Raw genomic sequence first — 6,166 nt, 5'->3', positions numbered from 1 at the left:
CACAGCTAGTGAAGTCTGAAGCAGGGTTAAGTTCATTTCTTCCTGACTCTTCTGTCCCAGGCTTTATCCATTGCTCCACATAGCTTTCATAATTAATGAAAAAGAAGCAAGGGAAAAACTGAATAATAAGCCAGAATTTGTGGAATCCATAGGTCTGAAGAAAAGTTCACTGAAACCAAGTTGAAACCAAGTTCTCCCCCCAGAATCTCCAAATAGCAGGGACTAAAGTCATTAAAATTCCCCAGTGTGGAAAGAGACTGAGGTAGCTTTGAATTTCAGCCTGGATGAGTCAAAAATCAATCATAATAATATAAGGGGAAAAAACTGAACTATGAAAGATTTCATTAACAAGAAAACTCAATAAAAACCCAGAGAACAAGCAGGGCATCTTAAAATGGAAGGATGAACATTGTGCTCCAAAAAATAGTAATCCCATTTTATAATAATATAAAAATGATCTCAATCACAATTAATTAGAGAAATGCATTTTTTTCTTTTTATTATTAATTTATTTTCATCCATACACAAGTATATTTTTAAGCTGCAAAATGTCCTTCCAACCTCCCCTTCCAACCCCCTCCTCTCAGTGAAGAAGAGTCAGGTTATCATTGTACATACATATTTTTGATAAACGTATACAGATTAATTATTAATTATATAGTATTTTTAAAGATTATTCAAAGGACCAGGGGGAAAAAACTTGAATCCAAATTAGAATTGTTTTTTCCCCTAAGAAGTAAGAAATTAAAAGATAATAATATGACAAATGAAAATTAACAAGGGAAAATGTTTTAAAAACTGGACCCTGTTTGCTTAAATCCTTGACAGATTTTATTAGTTAGATAAATGCTAAAATTTATTGATTTAATGGGAAAATAGATGACAGACGATGAAGGATGAATTTTTTCATTTTTAACAATTCAACAATAATTTGCCAACTTTACTTCATATTTATAAAAGATTCAGAGATATGTGATTATAAGGGAAGGGAAAAAAAGACATTTATATAGAGCCTATTTAATGTTCCAAGAATTTTTGGCAAATATTCTATTTGATCCCAGAATGACCCTGGGATGTGGGTGTTATTATTCTGTTAATATTGTTCCATTTTCAGAAAACAGATTTTAATTTCTTGTCCAAAGTCAAAAAGCTAATAAGGAATCTGAGATTCGATTTGATTTCAATGTTGTTCCTGAACTCATTCCATTTTAACATCAGCTGCCCCCTTATAATAATTCTTATCCTAAATGATTCTTAAGAGTTTGAAATAAAAGAAGGAGCAACAATGTCTCTTCTCAAATATTAGCAAATCATTAGTTCATATGTTCTGACAATATATTCTGGCAAAGTTTCTAGTCATTTTGTCCATTTACATATAACCAAAATCCGATGGAAATTAGTTTGCTTGCAGGTCATGAATTAAAGTGACCAAACATTAAATTTAGTCAGACCCTGTGTCCTCTGTGGGGACATTTTTTTCTGTGGAGGAAGGAATATTTAAAAGATTTAAAGAGATCATAAACTTGTTTGAAGGCCTTTAGTACATGTTCATAACTGCCTCGTGCCAATACATTAAAGATACTCGTCTATGCTAATTGTATCTGCTTCTTAAATTTCTTTCCATGCATTTGATACTTAACAGTAGTTTCTCTCACTACAAATACCTGTGCAAGAGCCGCATTCCTATGAATTTTAAATATGTTTTGAATTAAGAGATAGTTGTTAATGATACCAGGGCACCCTAGCCCTACTACCTACAGCTTTTCCCATTTTACAAATATTTCTAGACTCTAACATAGAAGTACTGGAGGCTGTGTGGTTCCACCTCTTATTCCACCTCATATCTCTAGGAAGATGGGTCTTAGTAAATTCAATAGTATTCTACTTTTAAGGAATTTAGAATTCATTGCTGTCCCAGACTTCTCTCTTTCTTCTTTTAGAAGCAGGATCCAGATTTGCAAATGATGTAACACAAAAGACTCATAATTTTATACTTGTTATTCATTCATTACAGTAGTCTGAGATTATATTTTATAGCCATTTCACCATTAGTGCAAACTAATGGAAAAGTAAAGGATCTGCCACTGCTTTTCTGGGTATCTAGGTCTCACTGCCTCCTAGGTCTGTTGTTTCTTCTTCTGGAGACATCATATAACATATTTCAGAGGCTTAATTCAGTACCTCCAGAACATAGTACCATGTTTGATAAAATGTAGGCACTTAATATATTTTTAATTCACCGACTCTCTATGCACCAACTAGTGCTGGCTCTTGGAACATATAGCTCCTTTAGCTACTGGATTAATATGACTCTTTGACTATTGATAGATGCAATTTAGTGTTCCATGTGGATTCATTCAGTTCTAACTTGTTAGTTCTCTTCTATCTAAGTCATCTCTCTACCTCAGATTTCCTAGCTCACTTAGTGTAGAGCAACCCTGAATCAGCATAAAGTACACAGTTAGTCAATCAGTGTGGCAAAGGACACACGTAACCAAAGAACAATCATAAAAGGCGGTAAAATCTTTAATGTCAAAAGTAGATATAAGAAGGTACATCTACTTGCTGATTTTGGAATATCCCCAATTTATAAGAGTCTAAGGTTGTATTTATTTTCTTATCAGACTTTTCCCCTTATCTCTCCAAGTTATATAAATGTCTAATGATTTATTTTTTTTTGTTTCCTTATCTGACTTTTCTCTTTTCAGTAGGCATTACTATTTCAACAAAGATGATTTTTCTTCTTGTTTCAAAGTCCAAAACTTTATCCACTGGATCACCTACTGCCTATTCCTGTAACCTCCAGTGGCATCACACTTCTGTTTAACAATTACCATCAACTAAGTTTTATAAAAGGATATTTACTTTAAAGATTTAGTAAGAATAGAAGTTACAAATATTTAGGCTCACTAACACTAACTAACTTATTCCCTGATGCTATTTTGATCTTTGGGAAAGAAACATTAAATTTAAGATGATTTCTACATTTAATCTATCCCATCAAGTTTATTTCCAAAATGTATACTACACAGAATTTGGGTCTTTGTCTTAATTACAACTGGGCTTTCAAGAAAATTCCACATAATTCAGAGCCTTACTTTTTACTTGTCAGTCATCTTGGGAATCTCCAAATACTTTTAGGACCTCTGGTGGCTCAGTTTTCTGCTCTTTTTTTTTTTAATATAAGGAACTTTGTAAGAAACTGCTGGCAGAATGCAGATGCAATAAGATATTTTGTCAGAAAATTACTTTAATGGTGAAAATGTTGCTAGAATGAAAAGTATATTTTTCTGAGATCCCAGGTGGTTGTAACTCTCCCTAACAGCTGCCACTAATTGGGCATTCTCATGGGATCTGTGTCTTCCAACTGCTTGACTGTCTGGTGACTCAGTCCAAAAAAGAACATGAACTTTATTAAATGTTCCATTTTTTTTGCATGAAAAACTGCAATAGTTTTTTAATAGTTTACTTGGATATGGGAATTCTCTACTCTTTAAAAGTTCACCCCATAGAAATGACCTGCTAGACTTCATCAGAATGGTAATAAGCTCCCTCATTAGGTTTTGCTCTTTTGCACCATGGGACTAGCTAAGTTAATGCATTCTTCTGCTTGAATATAAATGTTTTATTTGGGCAAACATTTTTTTCCTTGTCATTCTTTATCCTTGGCTAAGGCTTCTCGAACTCTAGCTCAATGACCAAATATTATCATATTCCCAAATATTAAAGATGTTATTTATCAAATCATCTCCAAACTCTTGTCTCCACTATCTAACTAATTCAGAGAGAATTGTATGAAGGTAAATACGTTTATTCTTGTTTTCCAGGAATTCATTTATTTTTGTTGGTTTTCTGTCATAAGTGCCCAATTGATAGAATGTCACATCATATTGTCTGTAGCAGTAGATGCATATACATGGAATGGGCACCACGATGGGGAGGTGACCAGAGTATACCATTACCTTTGAAGATGAAGCATGACTCTATGGGTTCCAGGAAAGGTGGGTTCAAAGACCAGATTGGAGGCGCATTCTCTTTTTGCTGGCCAGCACTGTATTCTGATCTTTTGGAATTCAAAATAGCAAACTCTAGTCTCTTTCATTTCAGAAGAGCAGAGACAAAAGCCAAAGTAGGATCAAGCATCCTTGATTCATATTAACAGAGTCATGTTGGGGAGATAAGACTTGCAGTAGTTTTTGCTTCATTGGAACTTGAGTCATGAATGAGATGAGCCAGAAGAAATACAAAGAGTAATATCAAGGGACTTTGATTACTGGTTAATAGTTTCTGAATGCAGCTCAACTATGGTTCCACAACCAATCAAGTGTCATTCTCTTTGTTGTCAGGTCAGCCAACTTGGACAGGTTTGAGAACACTTAGGTGTTACTTGTCATGGAGAAAAGTTCCATTGCATATGATCCTCTCTTTCCAGAGTAAGGTTTCCCAATGTCTTTCACATGGAAATGTAAATGAGTTTTTCCTATCACATGTGAAGAAGGAATTGTTTTTTGGTTTGAAGGTAGATGCTCCTGGGTTTTTCTTCTATCTTTCTAACCAATGCTTCTCTGTCTCCTCTACTGTTTTATCATTTTCCTATTGATTAATTAAGGTGGATGTTCCCTGAACTAATTTTCTCAGCTCTTTTCTCTCCTCTGTCCATGAACAGAAGACATTCTCACTGCTTCAACTATCACCATCAATGACTTGCCTCTACATAGATGACTCTCAAATATGAGGCATCTCTAATTGGATATCCAATGAGTAGGATATTGCAATTCTTCCTTTCAAAGCTATTCAGTGACTCCACCTATTCTGTTAAATACTATGTTGTGTTGCAGAGGATTCAAGATCTTCATCAAATTTATAGCACCCCAGCCAGCTTTTGTATTTCATTCATATTTCCCCCCACATAATCTCGATTCTGACTAAATGGACTTTTCTCTGTCCTTAAATTCAACTGTATGGTATAGTAGTAAAGAGAACTGGACCCAAAGTCAGGAGGACATGAGTACAAATCTAGCCTCAGATACATACTAGTTGTGCAACTGCAAGAAAGTCATTTAAACTCAGACTCAATTTCCTCAACTGTAAAAATGGGTATAATAGCACCTACCTCAAAGGATTGTTATAAGAATCAGAGGATATAATATATTTTCAAAAATGCTTAACCCAATGCCTGGCATACAGTTGTAGATGTAATGAATGTTTATTTTCCTTCCCTCCCTTTCACTGCATAGTTTCTGTAATTCCCTGACTTTTATTTTTGTTCACACAATCTCGATATGGACAATATTCCCACTCTTTTGACCTACCTTTCTTTCCAACTATTAAATTCAAGTACAGCATTTAAAGTATAATTTGTATTTTATTTCCTATGGGAAACCTTCCTTATATCTAGCACAATCTACCTGGACCTTGAACTTCCTATAATATTTTAATTATAACCCTCTCTTACACTGAACATGTGTCATTTTGGGTTAGAATGCTTTATCTGCATCATATTCAATTCAACCCCAAAAAGGTCTATTGAGTACCTGATATGTGCATGAAAGATACATGTACCTATATACATACAAATAAATATAGTAGTTATGAACAAAGGAAAATCAATATATTTTTGGCTTAAAGAAGTTTATGATCAATTAGAAGTAAATATGTACACAATATATAAGGAGTATGGAGAGAAGAAAATAATCCTTTATTAAGCAAGGCCATAAAAATTATGTTAAGCACTTTACATAGATTAGATCATTATATCTTTGTAACCCTGATACTCTTATAACCTTCATTTTGTGTTTGAGGAAACTGAAGTACACAAAAGTTATGTAAGTTATCTAGTGTTACAGAGTTAGTAGATATCTGCAGCAATATTTGAACTCAGGTTGTCTTGATTCTGCTTCCAACACCACCCAGCTGCTTTGAAAGTAGAAAAATTAGAAATTGTACAAGGTAGAAAGAAGTTGTCTAGGGAATGTGCTTTTAGAAAATTAGATGAAAAAAAATGATCACTTTCATGGTGAGCAGGGAAATTGATCAGGGAATTTATGGAGGATATGTGACTTAAAGATAATATGCTCCTGCTAATTTATAAACTCTATTATCAAACAGTGAGGTCTTATCCCAGAAGCTGGACACTTTGGGTTTACTATGATCATTTCCTGCTGTC

The 6,166-nt window shown here is 34.0% G+C and overlaps 1 pseudogene; it reads right to left on the bottom strand.

Moving 5' to 3' along the window:
- Positions 1–3,225: 3,225 nt before the first annotated feature.
- LOC141522642 (protein NipSnap homolog 3A pseudogene) lies at positions 3,226–3,913 on the bottom strand (annotated as a pseudogene).
- Between the last annotated feature and the right edge of the window lie 2,253 nt (positions 3,914–6,166).

Source organism: Macrotis lagotis, chromosome 4, assembly GCF_037893015.1.
Source record: "Macrotis lagotis isolate mMagLag1 chromosome 4, bilby.v1.9.chrom.fasta, whole genome shotgun sequence".
NCBI classification, from domain to species: domain Eukaryota; kingdom Metazoa; phylum Chordata; class Mammalia; order Peramelemorphia; family Peramelidae; genus Macrotis; species Macrotis lagotis.
Note: the sequence above shows the minus strand (reverse complement) of the source record. Positions and strands in the feature narration are given on the sequence as shown.